Source organism: Plecotus auritus (assembly GCF_963455305.1).
Source record: "Plecotus auritus genome assembly, chromosome: 7".
Lineage (NCBI taxonomy): Eukaryota > Metazoa > Chordata > Mammalia > Chiroptera > Vespertilionidae > Plecotus > Plecotus auritus.
In genome coordinates, this window is record NC_137774.1 from 104375342 (window position 1) to 104396014 (window position 20673).

General features: G+C 38.7%; 1 pseudogene across 1 annotated transcript; it reads right to left on the reverse strand.

The window, feature by feature from the left end:
• Positions 1-580: 580 nt before the first annotated feature.
• Positions 581-18693, reverse strand: LOC308252734 (annotated as a pseudogene). Its single transcript has 2 exons — positions 18567-18693; positions 581-992 (listed from the first exon to the last, which is right to left on the reverse strand). The product of its transcript is annotated as an uncharacterized misc_RNA (transcript).
• Between the last annotated feature and the right edge of the window lie 1980 nt (positions 18694-20673).

Genomic DNA, 20673 nt, shown 5'->3' on the forward strand with positions numbered 1-20673 from the left:
CAAGCCGACCCTGACTTTCAGGAAATGAAATGAAAATGGCAGAGAATATCAATCTGTAGATCCACAGTCTAAAAAGGAACTGCTGCTCTTTTGAGGGAGGCCATCTCAGTGGTGACACTGGAAAGTCCAGATTGCCCAACATACTGGAAATCAGTTTTTTGGGGTCAGGTCCCAAAAGGTCTCTGGGCTTAAGATAGCCAAAGTCTATGCTTAACATGGAGAGGGAGAAAAGGACATAAAAACGAATTTTATTTTTCCCACATGACAAGGTGTTTGTGCCAAGATGGCTAATGTGTGTCAACATCAAGAGATCCCTCCTCCCAGGAACCAAGAGGAAGTTTCTCAAAACTAGAAGGGGAAAGGTGTTTCCCCCTCCATGTCAGTTCAGCTTTGGAGACATTCTATTAGTACTATATGTCCTTCCTCCCACAAAATAACAATGAAGTGTTCTGTGTGCTAGCAGCATAGCTTAAAAAAAAAAAGGAAAACAAAATTCTGCATTTTTATAAAACTTGATAAAAAATAGTATTTCAAACTGTACAGTCACCAGATGTACACAGTTATCAAAAATGCACACACTTCACTTGGCATCTCCTGCACCTTCAGCGTTGTGCCTGGTCTGTTTTGGCATCTCCGTTTTCTGCAGGGTTATTCCATCTTTGCCAGCATCAGCTTTCCCCCTTTTCCCTTTCGGTACCTCTCTCCCTTCTTTGCAGGGGCCTTTTTAAGCTTGGGCTCTGGCTTTGGAGGAACGGGTTTAGCTGATAACCTGGCGGATCTTCCCTGTGGTTCCTCCTTCACCTTGGCTTTATCTCCTTTAGCATCCCCCTCAGCCTTTCTCTTGGGCGTGATGGCGATGGCGGCCGGACATTGGAGCGGGATGCAGGGATGCAGCAGCGCTCTGGCTTTGCTTGGTCTGGGGGTCGATCTTGCCTCCTCACACTGGTAGGGCTCCGGGTGGGTTATAAAGTTTTTTATGGTGCTTAAGGTCACTTATTTACATTTATAATTTTCATTCAGTTCCTTATATGTTTAATTTTTATTCCATTTTTATTAAATGTGGAGTGTGGGGCCTGTGAAGTACTGGGTAAGGATTATCCTTTCACTTAAGTTTTTCTTCTTCTTCATTAAAACTTGATGGTTTATTGGCCAGAGGCATCCATGTAACGGGAGAAGTTAGGGATTCACCCAGGATCTGACTGTATGGCAGAATGGCAGGAGTTCTACTCATAGAGAGCAGGTGCCTTTTAGGGGCTGTCGATTTGGTTGAAGGGGTTGAAGAGTTTAGTTTGACATTGAACTTAAATTACCAAGTGGATTTTTATTTCTTATGTAGGTAGACTTAGGAGAGAGAAATTTATGCTGAAGATAAAACTTTAGTTCACATAGAGATGGTAATTAAAATCAGGAAAGTGGCAAAAATCTTTTTAAGGGTACTTATGGAATAAAAAGGGGGAAAAAGTCCCTGACCTAGAAATCAGGAAGTGAGCAAGAAAGGGTTGGACTGATTTCTCTGCCAAGAGGTTGAGGAAGATTGACAGACAGGTACAGCAATGACATAACAGGGTGGTATTATAAATGTCAGGATGGGAGTACCTCAAGAAGGTGCGGGCAATCTTAAGTAGTAAATGATACAGAAAGCTAATTAAGCGAAGACCTGAGTGAGGCAATTGAATTTAGCTAGAAGCAGGTCACTTTGACAAGAGTTTGGTTCACACCTTGGTGAAAATATGAACCATGTTTAAGTGTATTGTGGAGAGAGAAGGAGGTAAGCAGTTAACTGGAAAGCAATGGTTATTATCTGAAGGGGACAAGGAGAAAATATGGAGAAACTTTGGCATCTGACATGCTATGACAGAAGCCATCAGAGAGACTTGTGTTGAGAGTACAGGAAAAGGAAGAAATGGGAAGTAGGGACTTTGAATAGAAAAAAAAAGGATGTATCAGCAAGGGATTATTATCAAACAAGAATATCTCTATCTTTAAAATCCTTTAAGAAAAGGATAAGCAAAAATATAGCCACATATTTTTCTTTTGACAGTCTACAGTTTGAAAAATCACATTTGATTGCTTTCATTTTCTCTGTGAATAAGGAACAATGTCTGTGCAAGGAACATTTTCTCTGCCAGTGAGGAACTGACTGTGAAGGTGGAGGTGATGAGTTTGAGAGATTTCTGAAGAGTAAGTTTGAAGTAGCTGCTCATAATAAGAATGGGACAAGCCTTTTACAATATTTAAAACTTCTGTCAGTCTAGCAAATAAGCTCCTGAAACTCTTTTTCTCCCTTAAGATTTTAGTTTCCTTTGGCAGCTTGATTCATGAGAAGGTTGTGGTAGGGAGACTTCTAAGATGGCTCGAAGGGGTCCCCACTTGCTGATGTTCACACCCTGTGTAATCCTGTTACCTTAAGTGGGGACTGGACTTGCTTCTAACAAGTACAATATGGCAAAGGGAGGGAATGCCACTTCTGAGATTAGGTTGTGAAAGACAGTGACTTCCATCTCACTAGCATTTTCCCTCTCTCTCCCTCTCCACCGTTTGCTTGCTCACTCTGATGAAACCAGTTGCTATACTGTACGCTGCTCTTTGAAGAGAGAACTACATGGTGAAGAACCAAGGAGGAAAACCTCTGGATAATAAGTGATGGGAAACTAAGGCCCTCAGTCCAACAGTTCATGGGGAACAGCCAAGTGAGTAAGCTTAGAAAAGGATCTTTTCCCAGTTGAACATAAAAATGACAGCAGCTAGCTCCTTGATTGCTGCCTTGTGAGAACCCAGAGCCCGAGGACCAGCTAAACTGTGCTTGAATTCTTGACATACAGTGACATAATGAATATTGTTGTTTTAAGCCACTAAGTTTTGAAGTAATGTGTCATGCAGCTATAGATAACTAATGCAGACATCATGCCTTTTCTTAAGGATTTACCTTTAATTGTTATCAATTGAGAACAACGTGTAAGCTGTATGGATGGTGATTTTAGGAGGAAGTTTCTTAATAAGAAAAAGTTCAATAAAATGTAAATGCTTTAGTTGATTAATCTAAGACTTGTTTGGAACTCTGGAAGATTAACCAGCAATCTTACTCTCCAATCTTTATGTGAAATGTGAGATTTATGTTGAGCAGGGTGGTCTATATCACCTTTTGTTATCAGTAAAATGAAGATTCTCAAACGGTTAGAGTAAATCTGAACCATGGCTTCTTGTTCTCATTAAGGACTTGAAGAGAGCTTATTTAAAGCAAGTTTTATCCTGATGGAAATAGAGATTAAACTCTAGACTCACAGAAACAATTTCTGAAAATAAATCCAGGAACACAGAGTTCTTCCCTCTGCATAGACAAGGGTTCACTGTATTCTTGACCAGATCATAGGGAACATGATTGGTTTATACAATACAGCTTACCCCTCTCAACAAATCCAAGCTGTACATATCCTCCAAGAGAAGACACAGTGAACAGAAAAGGAACTCAAGCTGACAGGTCTCATGCCTATTACATTTCTATAAAGTCAAGAGTAAGTCCTGGGTTGGGACTTGATCTCCAGTAGAGGGCATGCAGGAGGCAGCCAATTAAAGATTTTCTCTCATTATGATGTTTCTATCTCTCCTCCCTTCCTCTCTGAAATCAATAAAAAACTTTAAAAAAATAAAAACAAATAGGCAGTTGGTTATAGTTTGCTGACCCTGTGCAGTGTCTACTTCTACATCTTTCATTTATGTTCAGAGGAAATGCCTCTCTGGGCCAATAGTTAAGTAAAAGTTGGGGACCTCATACTTAGGTACACAGCTGAGAACTAAGCATAAAGTGATGAGAGAGTGCCTAGGATAAAGCAACTAGAAAGTGAGGAGAGATTTGTCAAAGTGATTCTCCATACTCAGGGTGGGTACAAGGCCAAAGGGGGTTGAGATCCATTGTCACCTCCACTGTCCAGTGCCACTTCCTTCACATGCAGCTGACTGCTGTTTACCAGCCTGGTGGATGAGTTTTATGCTCTCATTATCCAAACATCAGTACCTCTAAGGATATTTCTGTCATCTCACTGTACATTTTTCTGTGATCCAAGACAGTGTCAAGACTTCCCATGGGAAGGCTTACATGGGCTCTCTCACACATGCCTGTGACTTTAACACTGTACTTTAGACTCCCTTGACATGTATGTCTTTATTGGAGTGCAAAGTTCATATTTACTGTACATATATAATCCTATGAATTAGCTGGGATACATGTTAGAATGTACATTCTTGGTTCTCACCCCAGACCTGTTGAGTGGGATGAATCAGGAGGCCCTCTGAATTAGGAGAGTGCTCTGGAAATCGACATTTTCAGCTGCCCAGGTCATCTATGAACAAGCAAGTGTGGTAAATATTACTCTAAGTAATTTTGCTTTACCCTCCACAATGTTTCACTGGCTTTATATTATGGATTAAAGTTTAGAGCTGCTCTTTTTAAATATAATGCAAGTATTGACATTCTATATTTTGAAGAGTAGTCTTTCAACTTGGATGCATATTAGAATCACCTGCTGCTTTAAAAAATACTGGAAACTGGGATCCAAACTCCTCCCCAAGATACTAACCAACTACGTGGGTGACAACCACTAGTATAAGAAATGGTATGCAAGTTGTCCTTTACATTTTTTCTAGAAGAGCATTTATCTAGCACTGACATAATTTATTTTTATTTGGTTATTATTTTTTAAATTTTAGTATAGTCAGTATGTAATATATTAGTTTCAGGTGAACAATATAGTTAAACATTTATATACCTTACACTAAGTCTAGTAATTATCTGTCACTGTGCAAACTTATCACCATATTATTAACAATATTCCCTTTCACCTTTTTTACTCATACTCCCAACATTCTCCCCTCTGGCAACCATGAATTTGATGTGTTTCTATAAGCCTGTTATTGTTTTGTTTATCCATTTTTTTTAGTTTTTTTAAAATATATTTTTTATTGATTTCAGAGAGGAAGGGAGTGGGAAAGAAACATCAATGATGAGAGAGAATCATTGATTGGCTGCCTCCTGCACACGCTCCACAGGGGATCTAGCCTGCAACCTCAGCAAGTCCCCTAACCACAAATCAAACTGTGATCTCCTGGTTCATAGGTCGATGCTCAACCACTGAGCCACACCGGCTGGACTTAGAGTTTTTTTTGTTTTGTTTTGTTTTTTTGTTTTTAAGATTACACATTTAGGTGTAACCATGTGGCTTGTCTTTTTCTGTATGAATTATTTCACTTAGCATAATACCTCCTCGGTCCATCATATTATCACAGATGGCAAAATTTTATTGCTTTTTATTAATGAGTAATTTTCCATTATATCTATACTAATAAAAGGGTAATATGCTAATTAGACCAGATAAACTGGACGTCTTCCGGACGTCTTTCTGGACAAAGCTGTGTCTGCGAGGGCTGAGGCAAGTGGCCACGGCTAGGAAGGCCCATCGCAGAGTCCCAGCCAGGTGGGCAGGGCCTCCCTCTTCACAGCATTGATCACAGAGGCCTGGCAGGCTGGGCAGGGCAGGCAGGGCCTCCCTGTGGGTGGTGATGAATGGCAGAGCCCCGGCCTGGTAGGAAGGGCCTCCCTCTGTGCAGCATTGATCACAGAGCCCTGGGCAGGGCCTCCCTGTGGGTAGCGATGAATGGCAGAGCCCAGGCCGGGAGAGAAGGGCGTCTCTCTGCTCTGCTATTGATCCCAGAGCCCCAGCAGGATGGGTAGGGCCTCCCTCTGTGCTGGTTGCCATCAATCGCAGAGCCCCAGCGTGGTGGGCAGGGCCTGCCTCTGTGGGGCATCGATCTGGGGGCTCCCAGACTGCCAGAAGGTGTAGGCCAGGCTGAGGGACTCCCCAGAGTGCTGAATTTTATGCACCGGGCCTCTGGTGTGTGTGTGTGTGTGTGTGTGTGTGTGTGTGTGTGTGTGTGTATGTGTGTGTACACACACACATACATACTACATCTAATTTATGGACACTCAAATTGCTTTCATACCCTGACTATTGTAAATAATACTGCAATGAACATAGTGTTTTATAAATCTTTTCAAATTAATGCTTTTATTTTCTTCAGATAAATATGGGTCGTAGGGTAGATCTATTTTTAGTTTCTTGAGGCATCTCCATACTGTTTTTTATAGTGGTTGCACCAACTTGCAGTCTCACCAACAGTGCACAAGGTTTCCCTTTTCTCCACATCCTTGCCAACACATCCTGTTTGTCGATTGTTTGATACTAGCCATTCTGATCTTTGTGAGGTGATACCTCATTGTGGTTAGGATTTGCATTTTCCTGGTTATTAGTGATGTTGAGCATCTTTTCATATGTCTGTTTGTCTCCTTTGGAGAAACATCTCTTCATGTCTGCTGCCCATTTCTTGATCAGATTGTTTATTTTTTGTTTTGAGTCATATGAGTTTCTCATGTATTTTGGGCATCAGCCCCTTATCAGATATATCATTTCAAAAATATTCTCCTATTCAGTAGGTTGTCTTGTTTTGTTGATTGTTTCCTTTGCTGTGCAGAAGCTTTTTATTTTGATGAATTCCCATTTGTTTATTTTTGCTTTAGTTTTCCTTGCTCAAAGTGACATATCCAGAAAGGTAAGACTGGTGCCAATAGTTTATTTATTTTTCTTCTAGGAGTTTTATGGTTTCAGTCTTACATTTAAGTCTCTCTTCCATTTTGAGTTTATTTTTGTATATGGTATAAAAAGGTGGTCCAGTTTCCTTCCTTTCTTTTTTTTTTTTTGCATGTATCTGCCCAGTTACACAACACCATTTATTGACGATATACCATTTATTCCATTGTATAGTCTTGCCTCTTTTGTTATAGATTAATTGACCATATAAGTGAGGGTTTATTTCTGGGATCTCTATTCTGTTACATTGATGACTGGGATGACATAATTTAACAGAAAAACCATTGCAATAATCTTTACCACTTTAATTATGGAGACTTCTTCATCTAATTATATCAAATAAGCTGTGTGGTAGGTTAAGACTCTAAGTAAATACATCTATTTGCATTATACAGAACATTTTCAAATTTTAAATAAGGAGTTTTGTAAACTCCTACCATTGTTTCTCATCACAAAATAATATATTTTCATAGAAAAATATTCAGTTGTCATTTATTTAAAATAACAAGTCTTTTCTCAAAATGATTAACTTAGATTTTACAAATAAAATTGATATAAATAGTCCTCAGTTTACAGTTATTAAAATGGCACAGTATTTATTTATTTTTAAATACATTTTAACTTATTTAAGAGAGGACAGGGCCGAAACCGGTTTGGCTCAGTGGATAGAGCGTCGGCCTGCGGACTGAAGGGTCCTGGGTTCGATTCCGGTCAAGGGCATGTGCCTTGGTTGCGGGCACATCCCCGGTGGGAGGTGTGCGGGAGGCAGCTGATCGATGTTTCTCTCTCATCGATGTTTCTAGCTCTCTATCCCTCTCCCTTCCTCTCTGTAAAATATCAATAAAATATATTAAAAAAAAAAAAAAGAAGAGAGGACAGGAGGAGAGAGAGATAGAAACATCAACGATGAGAGAGAATCATGGATCTGCTGCCTCCTGTACACCCCACAGTGGGGATCAATCCCACAACCCAGGCATGTTCCCTGACCTAGAATTGAAGTGTGTTTTCCTGGTTCAATTACTGAGCCATGCTGGCTGGGCAAAATGGCATAGTATGTAGAAGCAGTTGCTTTGTTCTTAGGTACTTCTTTGAAGATGGAACAAGATCCAGAATCAAGGACCCTTAGGTAAGTGTTCAGGCCAAGGTCACACAGTGAAATCCTTATAGGCAAATTCTGTGCTCTAAGTAGGATTGAGCACATGATATATATAAAAGGGCCACTATGGAGTGCCAAAATGCATGTCTGGATTTGTCTAGGTCCTAACAGTGAATAGTGTTCAGCAATTCTCAAGCATTATCTGAGATCGTAGTATTGTATTCTTCATTCTTGGGTGGGGAAACAAGCACTCTGCCACAGTAGAGCCCTTTCCAAACCCACACTCTTAGAACCTGTCATCCTCCCTCACAAGTGAGAGCACAGCAGGACAAAAGGACAAGGATTAGCATTGGTGGGATTCAGTGAAAATGGTTAGAAATGAGCTTTTAATATTGTTTCAGATAATTTCTCATCCTTGTTATTCCATCTCATGTTTGTACAAATTGACTTGTATCATACCAGGGGTGGGCAAACTTTTTGACTCGAGGGCCACAATGGGTTCTTAAACTGGACCGGAGGGCCGGAACAAAAGCATGGATGGAGTGTTTGTGTGAACTAATATAAATTCAAAGTAAACATCATTACATAAAAGGGTACGGTCTTTTTTTTTATTTCAATAGTTTTATTCATTTCAACATTTTAATAAGAAGAATGTAAACACTAATTATTATAATTTGAAACTTTAAAAAATGGAGGAATCATAGCACAATAACATACCTTATATTGAAGATGGCAAAGGCAAAATAAAATTGCCTAACAAAGGAAAGGTACAAAAGCCTTTCAAATTAAACTTAAATATAATAAAATAATTTAAAACTAAAACAAATAGAAAAGAACAAAATGTGTAAACAGTAAATTAAACATTTTCTTTAGTGCAACTTCCAAATTATGCCCGGGACGTAGATGTAGATGGCAATGTAGACTGGGTTGAAAGGTTTTTGGTCTTTAAAACATCAACTTCAGTGGGAACAGTGTTGTTGGTCTCCTTTTTAGCTAATGCTCTGATACTGTGCTCTCGAGGGGCGTGTCTCCCTACATCACCACGATAACGTGTCTACGCATTCCCAGGGTGATGTCGGGGGACGCGTCCGCGGGCATTACAAGGAGCCTCTGGAAGATTGAGAGGTTGTTCCTTCTACTGAATGGGCGGATATAAATCCGCCCACTCCGAAGAAGGAGCTGTGGCCATGTTTCCCGATGTTGCCATGTTAACACTGCTGCTGGTGAAGGAGCGGAAGGGAGAGCAAGAGAACCCTCCGCTCTTTTGGCTCCACGGGCCGGATAGAACAGCCGAACGGGCCGGATCCGGCCTGCGGGCCGTAGTTTGCCCACGGCTGGTCTAGACACATCCTAGGTAGTAACCATCAGGAAATGGTGACAGAGGAATTCAGGCAGGTGGGCAAGCACGATGCTTAAAGAACACAACCACAGATCACTGTGGATGGTGATATGGAAGCTGTGATGGGGGAGCCTTATGCCAACAGCAGGAGGAGCAAATAGCAGCCCAGAACTGGGTAAGAAGAGACTATGGCATTACAGACTATGGAAATTTAGAATCAGTTCAATTCCTCTTGTGTAACATTGAATTGATGTGAGGAACTGATAGTGGATCTGAGACTTTGAAGGAGTTAAGTGGTCCCTATCTCTTGGGAGAATTAGACTTACCAACTTTATTCTTAAAGTTTCTACAAATGTTTGTTCATAGGCTAACCTGTGCCTATCTAACATAACAGCTATATTCTGGCCTTGGCATCTGCCTTACAGACAAAAAAAATCTGTATTTGATGCAATTAATTGGGTACAATTCATCACTGAGTCAGCCTCTTGATGTAATTTGTCAGTTGTAGATGAATCCTCTAGTTATCAAAACAATCATCAGGTCAAATTTAAGTTATAACAGGTAAACTTAAAAATGAAACCTTGATTTCTCTGACTCCAGGTGGCACAGTAAGCATACTTACTGCTCTCCTTTCATCTAAGACCCAATTAATATAATAGCAGAGGAAAATTTAAAAAGAATAATAAATCCCAACCAATGAATAAATTATGGAGGGAGGTTATTAGTAGATGACAGACTTCAACAAATTTCTGGCAGGCAGAAATCAAATGGTAGTGTTTTAAAAAATCAAACAGAGAGGAGGGAGTCATAGCCAAGAATATCCCCCCCCCCAAAAAAAAAAAAAAAAAAAAAAACACTCACAGAAAGGGGAGGCAGATGATCTCTCCTTGCAGCATACACAAAAGCTCCAGAGTTGTGTTCAGAGAACAGTGAGAGAAGAGGCTAAAACAGGTGATTAACTGAAAGTCTGACCATGGAGCAATGGAGATCTGGCTTCTCTCCTCTTTCATACTAGCTCATCAGTAAACTGATATGTACCTTTCTGTAAAAAGGAAAGCTCTTTTCTAGAAGGTTAAGTTAACTGGTCAAAGAGGACCTGAGCTACAGTGGTGGGTGTTAGTCACCAAAGTGATGCCCTTCTTATTCTGACATTTGGGGAGCCCCCACTTAGTGAAAAATGACTCATCCATTCGGAGGTAAACCAAATCCTCTGTCTCAAGCTATGCCCATGTACTTAGAGCTCTTAGTCAACTGTTCTACCTCCTCATCTGAAACTTTAAAAGGATAATAGTGGATTGCCAGATACTTGAAGAAAATCAACAATATGAAAAAGAAAACAGACCCTATTGTGGAGGAAAAGGTGAAAATTCTGAAGACAAAAGAGGAAAAACAATATCCTCAGAGTAAGTAATTCAAGATGACATGAACAGGATGCTAAGTGAAAGGAGCATTATGAAAACAATAAAAAGTGTAGAAATTAAAAATTATGATGGTCAGTAGAAGGTTAAGCAAAGGTAAAGATAATGAAATCATGTAGAATATATAATAAAAATCAAAGATATGGAGAGTATTGTTAAAATTGAGGAATAAATGAGTCAATGAAGCAGGAACAAAGAAACAACATAATGCACATCAGCAGCATTAAGTGCTAGAATAAAATGGAACAATATCATCAGCTTTTCAAGGAAAATAGTCTTAAATCTAAAATTCTATCCATAGCTGTATCAAGTGTAAGGGTAAAATGTAACACATTTTCAGATCTACAAGGACTCAAAAAATATGCCCATACATCATTCCTAAGGAAGTCATTTAAGGTGTATATCAGCAAAACCAGGGTAAAATCAGAAGATTATGTAACTTGCATACAATTGTGGAACTAAACCAAGAGTTCAATGAAGAGGAATTCTAGGATGAGAGCAATGAATTTGCCTAGAAAGTGATTAATTTAACTTAAAACAGGAAATCTGTGAACTCTAAGGGGAAAAAATGTCTTCAAATATAAAGACTAAAATGCAGTCTGTCAATAGGAAGGTCTAGTAAGAGTTAGGAAGTATTATCAAAACACAAAGAGCAGGCATGGCTCTTCTGCCAACAAATAAAAAGAAAAGCTAGAAACTCTGGGGTGGATGTGGTGGGGGCAGGCACAGGAGGAGACTGTATAGTAAAGTTATGGTTTATATAAATGCTTCTCAGCTTTGGCTGCACATTAGGCTCACTTGGGGAGCTAACAAAATCCTTCTACTTGGGCTACACCCAAAACCAGTTGCACCAGAAACTGATGCTGGGATCCAGGCAATGCATATGAATTCAAAATTCCCCAGGTGATTTCAATGTGTGGTCAAGGTTACAGACTACTAATCTATATATATAAAAGCCTAAGTGACCAACCAGTTGACCAGTCGCTATGACGCGCACTGACCACCAGGGGGCAGACGCTCAACTCAATCAGTGCGCTCCCACAGTGGGAGCGCTGCTCAGCTGACCGACAGGTGCCAGATGCAGGTCACATGGCTGGCCGCCACAGCCTGAAGACCACAGTGGAGCAGCAGCGAGTCTACTGAGAGGTGGCGGCAAGTGCAGAGGGGCCGGGATGAGCAGGAGCGGCAGGCAGGAGCGGCAGGCTTCATTGGACTGCTGATTTCGGCTCGATCCCCTCAGGCTACACCGAGGGACTCCACTGGTGCACAAATCCGTGCACCAGGCCTCTAGTAACAATAAGCAAGATATTTTGAGGAACTGAAGAAAAATAGGAAAAGGTAACTATTTTAATTTTGATGCTAGGAATCAGAGATTCTGACATGCAAAATAAATTTTCTATTATTCTTTGCTGTGTAATTAACTGCATTTATATTAGTCAAGAAGACAAAATTGATTTTGGTTTTAACTTTTAGAATCATTTTATAGATAACATTATAATAGAAATTCTATTTTGAGTTGGTTATCTCTTATTTATCACTTTGGTTAGAATGTTTCCTAAAACAGACAATGAATATTTATAATATCTTTTGTTTGGGTCCACTATAAATTAGAATACTATCTCCTCACTTCATTCTGTTCCTGGCTGAAATGTAGAATTTCTCAGATACTCCCCTCCACCATATATACACACCCAACCTCATATGAATTAGCAGCCTCTGTCATTGTTACTCTCTTACTCAATTTAATTTTTCCTCATAGCACATATCAACATCCGACTTTTTTATGCATCTGATTTTGTCTCTTCTTCCCACTTTTCTGGAAACTATACTCAGTGCAAGGCAGAAAACTTGTTTACTGCTAATATCAAGCAAGTGTGGATACTTAGGAGGCACTACATAACATCATACAAAATAATTCAATGAGTGGATTAAACTTAAGGTCTACAAGGACATGGACTTTGCCGTATTCATTTTCTTTTCCCTATGAATTAGAATGTTTGAGGAACCGACCTATAAATGTGGTAAGACAGAGTATAGGTCTGTTCAGGGGAGCAGTTTAGTTAATTTAACGTATCTAAGACTTCTTAAATTTTTACATAAAAATATTCATTGAGCCGAAACCGGTTTGGCTCAGCGGATAGAGCGTCGGCCTGCGGACTGAAAGGTCCCAGGTTCGATTCCAGTCAAGGGCATGTACCTCGGTTGCGGGCACATCCCCAGTGGGGGCTGTGCAGGAGGCAGCTGATCGATGTTTCTTTCTCATCGATGTTTCTAGCTCTCTATCCCTCTCCCTTCCTCTCTGTGAAATATCAATAAAATATATTTAAAAAAATATTCATTGATACCCTACAATTTTCAAAGCACTGGGTAAGGTAGCAAGAAACATAAGCTTGTACCTGATACCCATGATGTGATAGCTGGCCTTACTCTGTGCATTTAAACTGTATTCATGCCTTTCAGTCAAGTGTGAATTGAGATATGAAAAATGTTGATAAAAGTCTTGAACATGAATTCATCCAATGTGTATGAAAATGTATGATTTTCTAATTGTTAAAAAAATAATACAGCATAGGAAATATAGTCAATAATAGTATAATAATTATATATGGTGCCAGGTGGTACTGGAAACATCAGCGGGAACACTTTGTAAAGTATATGATTGTCTAATCACTATACTGTATACCAGCAACTAATACAAAATAAAACTAAATATAAAAAAAGAAAAAATAATAATAGAAGATAGAAAAGTAATACTCATATAAATTGTTAACATGTCAAAATTGTACTTAAATCATTAATGACAAAGGTGATTCAATGATTATATGAGAAATTCAGATTTCTAAGTTCAGTAGAAAAATAAATTTGGGACAAGTGATATAAAACTCATAACTATTATAAAAGGCAATATGCAATAATCTTTAGGGACTACCTTCTCTATCAAACAGGAAAAAATAACACACACACCTGGTTCATTTTCTACAAATCAACCTCTAAATTTACAGTTATAAGACATGTGATCCCTCATTAACTGTGAATAGTAAATTAAAAGTATATTCTTTGAGAGAATCAGATGACCCCCAGGCAGTCTTATTAGAAAATGCTCTAGTATAACATTTTTTTTTTAATTATAAAACTTCTTTTCTCTTTATTTCCAAGTTTTGGTTATTTTATTTCCCTGAACACACATAAGGTAACCAATCCCTAAAGGTGTGGTAAAAACAATATATTAAGGGGAAGAAAATACTTTTGAAAAAGCAAAGATGCTATAATACATTAGTATTTTGAAAAAGGGGTCAAAAGTCATTTCACTTTAAAAGCATTGAAGATGATTTCTATTCAATTACATTTGCTTCAATCCTCAAAGGGATACAGATACATGTGAAAGTATTCTCAGCTTCTCAGAAGAATTATGTTGTCAAGTATATAGCGCATCTCCTTCCAAAATAAAGTCAGTTAGCCCTGGCCGGTGGTTCAGTTGTTTGGGAAAGTCGTCCTGTATACCAAAAGGTTGCAGGTTTGATTCCTGGTCAGGGCACTGTCTCCCTATCCTGGTGCATATGGGAGGCAACCTATTGATGTTTCTCTCTCATATTTTCTCTGTCTCTCTCTCTTTCTCTCTCCCTCTGCTCTGTCCCTCCCTCCTTTCTTCTCTCTCTAAAATCAATAAACATATCCTAGAGTGAGGATAAAAAAAATAGTCATTTGTAGCTACTTGTACATATACAATTGCCTACTATGCTAGTAATAATAAGAATAAAACTGCCAGACAGCCAGAGTATGCTCTATCCCAGTCAGAAAGTATTATTAATCTTCTATTTGGGGGAGTGCTTAAACGGAGGTAACTTTTCAGTCATTTCCTTTGGTTGAATTCTATTTTCTTAGGGTCTGGGAGACCCAGGGCTGAGTGTTGATGCTTCTTCCACCTTGAATTCCTCCTACTTGATGCTTTGTGGTTTCTACTAATCATTATTAACTGTGCCAGAGCTTTGGCACAAATCTGTTTGGTTCTGTCTTCATATTGTTACATGACTTTCTCAAAAACTGTATGCCACTGGAGGCTACACATTTTATTTGTCCTCTACAGAGCCAGGCGATGGGATCTAGGTAACCTAACCCCTCCTAGAACAAGGGCTCTACTTGGCTCTCTTCTAATTTTAAAGAATGTACAAAAACCACCCTCCCCTTTGAGAGGAAATTGCAGTAAATGAAATAATTACTTTCTCTTGCCTCATTTCTCCCACCTCCTGCTTCTCTTCTTTCCCACTGACACCCAGCAGTGTCCTGACATACCGTTGTTCTTAAGGACTCTGGTGGGCACCACCTGCTTTCTCTGGAGGTGCTTAAATATCTGGATCTCTTACAGTATAACCTCCCTTTGGAAATAAATTGTTATTTCCTTACTTGGTTAACCTCTTAAGACATTTTATATTTATGTTAGGGAAAATGTCAAACTTCACAATATTTCATGCGTTTGGCTAAAGGTTTAGTTACTATAATTTTGCAAAGTAATTGAAATACAAAATACCTTGCTTAGTGTTGTGAAATAGGTCAGGTTAGTGCAATGGCTCTCATTCCTAACCCAGGTTTAGCTTTGGCTAAAAATGTCTATTTAGCAGAGAATATAGAGGCTCTCTAGTTACGATATAGTCGATGTTGATTATTGTCTTTGTCTCTAACAGTGATTCTCAAATGTGTTCTCTGGATCAACAATGTCAGCATCATGTGAGAACTTATAAAAGTGCAAATTCTCAGAACCCTAGGTCTTCTAAACCATAAACTCAGGAGTAGAACCTTGTACTCTTATGTTGTGGCAAGTTCTCCAGGTGTTCCTCCATGCTGAAGTTTGAGAATCATTGGACTACACTACTTGCGTGAACCTAAATAAGTTACACAACACCTTTGAGCATCAGTATCCTCAGGGGTAAAGGGGTTAATAATGTTACCTCTCCGCAGGCAGTAGTCCTAAGGATTAAATGAATAAACCCATGTAAGTAACTCAATACAGTGCTTGGCACAGAGGAACTATTCAATAAATCTTAGCTATTCCTATTAGCCGTTATACTCTGACCCTTGAGCCACTTATTATTGATTGCCTAGAACCTAATGTGGCTTTGTCACTCTTCCCTACTCTGTCTCCTTTAACCTTATTCTTACAAATGTAAGAAGAGGCTCTAGGGAGAATTAAATCATTCAATTGGGGTTCAGGTAATAGGGACAATACTAGTTGTATATGAAAATTCTCTGATTGTTAGTTCCTCCACTATAAAATTGGGATAACTTCTTTGTGTGGCTATTGAGGGTAAAGTATGACTAAACATGTAAAACCTGTATAGTCATGCACACTTGAGATATTTAACATAAGTAGCTGCTGTTCCTGCTCCTTTATTCATTTTTCCTTCAGCTTCCGGTCCTCTTTCCTTCTCATTGCTATTATTTTCATCTACAAGATTATAATGAATGATATTGGGTAGACCCCAAGAGTTTAAAAAATATTATTCCCCTTCTTCATAATACATATGCATTAATGCTCCCTGTCCAGTAGTATCTTAGTTCAGATTCCATAAGAAACAGACAGATCAAAGTTTATGTGCAGGAAGTTTATTGGAGAGAGTTCTGTGCATATACCTTCTGTACATGACCCCTTTTCTGTCTCCTTTCAACAACTCCCATGCAGACACCCTACCTAACCCACATTGGTTGATTTCCTACTCATTTTGCCTTATCTCTTGTACAGACATCCTCCTCAATCCATCTGGGCTTTCAAACCCAGTGTTGGGCTTACACTGCTGCTTTGGTCCTGGAGGGAATTTCTTCTTACCCTTCCCCAACTTCAGTAGTCCATGCAGGGATGAACTCTTCCTGCTCCAGGTAAAATCCCTCCCCACTTGAAACACTCCGTGCCAGCCACCCTCCTTTATGATGCCTTTTTTCACTCCACTGGGACTCTGACTCAGCCCCTTGGGCCACCCTGCCCTCCACTTGAATGCCTGACTGACTTCCTACTTTGCTGATACCCTAACCCATGGTGCTTTGGGACTCCTGGTCCTCCCCCCATACATACACCCTTCTCTCCTTGCTCCACTATCAGCCACTGACTATTTTAGAGTCTGTATTTAAGGAATAGGTAAGCACAAGCTATCTGTGGTTGGGTTTCCTGAGAAACTGAATCTAAGATGGAGAGTTGCTTGCAAGAATTTTATTGAGGTGTGCTTCTGGGAATAACACCTATGAAGGAGTGAGAGAAGCATCCAAGCTCAAGGGAAGATCTGCAGCTATTATTCCTTAAAAGTTATTCCAAAATCAAGGCATGCATACGAGGGCTTTGTTCTGTCACATCAACCAGCCATTTGATGCAGGCCACACCAGGGAGGTGGCAGGTGTGAGATGGGGGATCTGAGCAACAAGGCACAGCATTCAGTTAATGTGGTATCTGAACCTGGGTAAGAATAGAATTGAATGAGTTAGCTCTCCAAAAAATACAGATTCTTAGATGACCTACCCAGAGAGTGTATTTCACTAACACCTGGCCAGAGCCTAAGGATTCTATTTCTTTTAAAACCCCACAGATGATTCAGTATTTGTCCTGTTCAGCTTCAGTTGGCCTTTAGATAAAGATAGTGATTTTATGTATGAAATTGAAATTTTAATTCTCATAACTGTTCTCCTCGGTTGCACTTTATCTACCATCTTTCCTGGCAGTTGATCAAGGCACAAGAAGTTATTGTTCTTTTTTATTTGTCTTCTGTGGTCATGAAATGATATTATTTTCAGAGTGACCACACTTGTCATCAGCATCACATAAAAGCAGCTCAATTTTATGGTTTAATGTTTTTGTGTATGCTTTAATAGAATACAGAAAATATTCCATAGTTATTTAAAAAGTAACAGTGGAATGTGTTTTCTGCTTATTACTTCCAAACATGTTGAAAATCATTTAAATGGTGCTTTCAATTCCACATTTCCAGATCAGTAAGCAGGTTAGTGATGGCTTATTTCTACACTGGAAGGTCAATCAGATAAGAATAATCTTAGAAAGACAAGCCTCAATCCCATAGCATAAATGCCAAGACATTTCCAAGTCTTGAAAATGGAGAAGCAGCAGGAAGGAGTGGTGGTTTCCTTGTGGCTTTTCACAAATTCTTTGCAGGAGAGCTAAGTGAACATAACAGCTTCTTATGTGGGTACCTTACTGTCAGAAAATTCCCTGAGCAGATAACCCAGGGAAGAGTCGGAGGGCTCTGTTGAAGGATCCAGTTCTGGGGTAGCATCTACTCTATGTCTGAATCTGTGGCAAGTCCAGAGAAACTGGAGGTCTTGAAGCCAATGCTTCTAAATAGTATGAGCAAGTATAGACCTTTCCCTGCTGTTATTCTGCACAGCACACCTCATGCTCTCTCTCTCTGGTGGAGGTAGTTCATAGCCTATAACCCTCTAGTGGCAAAGGAGGTATTTAGAATCTTATGACACTTCATAAAGCTTACCATGAAAACATTCTGAAAGGTTTTTTTCCCCCTAAAGGGGTATGTGGCCTCTTTATTATCTCCTTCAGTTTGAAGAGCATAGCAGGTTTGACAGAGTGAAATTAGAGTCATAGAAACATTATTAGGGCTTTAGTGGGGAAAACTCATGCAGTATATAGTCAATCATATATCAATCTTTGGTTAAGATTTTCAAAGAAGGATTTTCAGACCCAGTCAGAAGCTATCCCTCTCTTTTATTAAAATGATTACCTACATGAATCTTGGAGGTTGTACAGCCATCTAGAAATGGATGACTTGTGTGTTTCCATTTCGTAAAATATGTCTATTCAACTGTTTGCCGGTCAATTCATTACAGATTTTTAAAAATTATTTTATTATTCTTTTCTTTATTGATTAAGGTTTACATATGTGTACTTATCCTCATTACAGATTTTTAATGTGCTATTTCTCAGGATACAATTGTGGAATCCAATAGTATAAAAAGTATTTTATTATTATGCTAAAAATAGAAATGTTAGCTGACATTTTGTATACATTAAAGTTTCTTATTTATGTTTATACAGTCAGCAAATGTTTGTTTGATACTTATTATACCTGAGACATGATGTGAGGTGCTGGCATAGGTAAAAGTATTTTCCAGTAGATTCAAAGTTAACTGCTGACTGGCTTTCTGGATCTTCTTTATGAAGTGCTTATGTAGCTGCGGTTTGATTACCTTCATTGTTGGGGAACTCTGCCTAATTAAGTACCAAATTGGATTGCTTTGTGGATGTTTCCATCTAACTTCACACATTGTCTTAATTCTATTTTTTGGAATCACACAATAATACCCTAATTCTTTTTCTCATGTGAGTATTTAAAATATTTGGAAACAGCTATCATGATATCTGGAATGATTCATGTAGTCTTTCAAATGGTAAAATCATGCACTATGGTAGTTATTCGGGCACTTAAGAGGACAGTGCCAGGAGGATGTAGGAAGTGAATGTTAAGATGAATTGAACTAGCCCTGGTCAGGATGCGGGCTTTAGGTGACAAGGCATCTTCAATGGGAAATCTTCTGCAGCCAGTTTTATCCTTGATTGTACTCCATCAGAGGAAACAACAAAGTGAAGACTGCCAAATATTGGATGAATTAAAAAAGCTTGTATGTCTGGGATTACAATTTTTGGGGGGTGTTCATACATTTGTGCCATCACATGTTAGGAACAGTCTATGAAAATGTGATATATAGTATTTGGCTTTGATTAATACTGGATGATATAGAGATGTAGTATAAATATTTCTACTGTATCCTGTACCATCGTGGGAAGCACACTATGGAAGAATATTTGCCAGCATTAGGGAAAAAGCTCAAAGAGGCCCAGGGGACCACTAGCTTTCCCTACTCTCCCCAGTGCTGCTCCTTCCCTTCCCAGGGTGGTGCATTCTGGTATTCACTAACCTGGACTCATTTGATCTCCTGGACACTATTATGATCATTTTTTTTTTTTTTTTTACCCAAAGAAATGGAGACCAGTAGTTTGGAACCAGACAGGTGGAGTGCCATTCTATATTGTTGTTGTTATCATTTCATATATGAGTGGTAAAGAGATAACCATGCCATGGTTATAATGTTGTTTTATGAAAATTAAATGCAATGATGTAGTCACATTACCAGCAGAGTTCCTGTCACATTGGAGAGTTCCACAATTATTGATACTTATTAGATTATCTTTATTAAGTCACTTTCTATGAGGCATAAATGAGCACAAGTTAACAGTTCTTTGTGCAGTAAGAAACATTTAATGAAATCTGCCTGTTAGTACTCTTAAAATTTTAAAAGAAAGGTTATACATGTATATATTCTTCTCAGCAGCTTTTCTCTTCTGAATTGAATTTAACTGATCCCCTCCTTCTTTCTGTGTTGATCTGATATGATAGACAATAGGGTTTTAAGTAATTGATTCAATTTTTTAACCCATTAAGTCAATTTGCACTTAGCCTTTTGTTTCCAATACTGAATTTTATGTTTAACTATCTTAAAACATCCAACCTACAATTTAAAATTATTTTTCTAAAATAAGGTAACTACATAAACTGTAAATTATAACACAGATGTAATTGTGTTTTTTTTTTTAATTTTTAAAATTTGTTTTTCCCAAGTAGTTCAGAAGACAAAAAGCTGGATGAAATCAATTGAACAGAGACCTTGATCTTTTTAAGTTTTCCTTTAGAATCTTGTAGTAGTAATTTTATGTAAAGATGGAAAAAACGAAAATTAAACTGTAGGAGCTGAAATTTTTGAGGTTTCACAAATTTGTCTGAAAAGTCAGGATTGTATAATGGTATCTGGATTGTGACAGATGGAACTGAGTGAGAAGTAGAAACAAGATTCAGTTCAGATTCAGAGAAACATGAGTCTCAAGAATATTGTTGACTAATGGTGATGGAAAAAAGGAATACCATTGATAAAGTGGGGGGGGATATCACATATACAAAAGTATGTTCAAAATATAAGAAATGTTCTCTAAAGACCTCAATTTTGCACCACAGATCTATTAATTTTCTTTTTCTGTATAACCAATTACCATAAACTTAATGGTTTCAAACGACAGTTTTTGTGTGTCGGGAGTTCCCGCATGCTTACCTGGATTTTCTACTTTATGCTCACCAGTCTGCAGTCAAGGCCTCAGCCAGGGCTGGGGTCTTATCTGGGCCT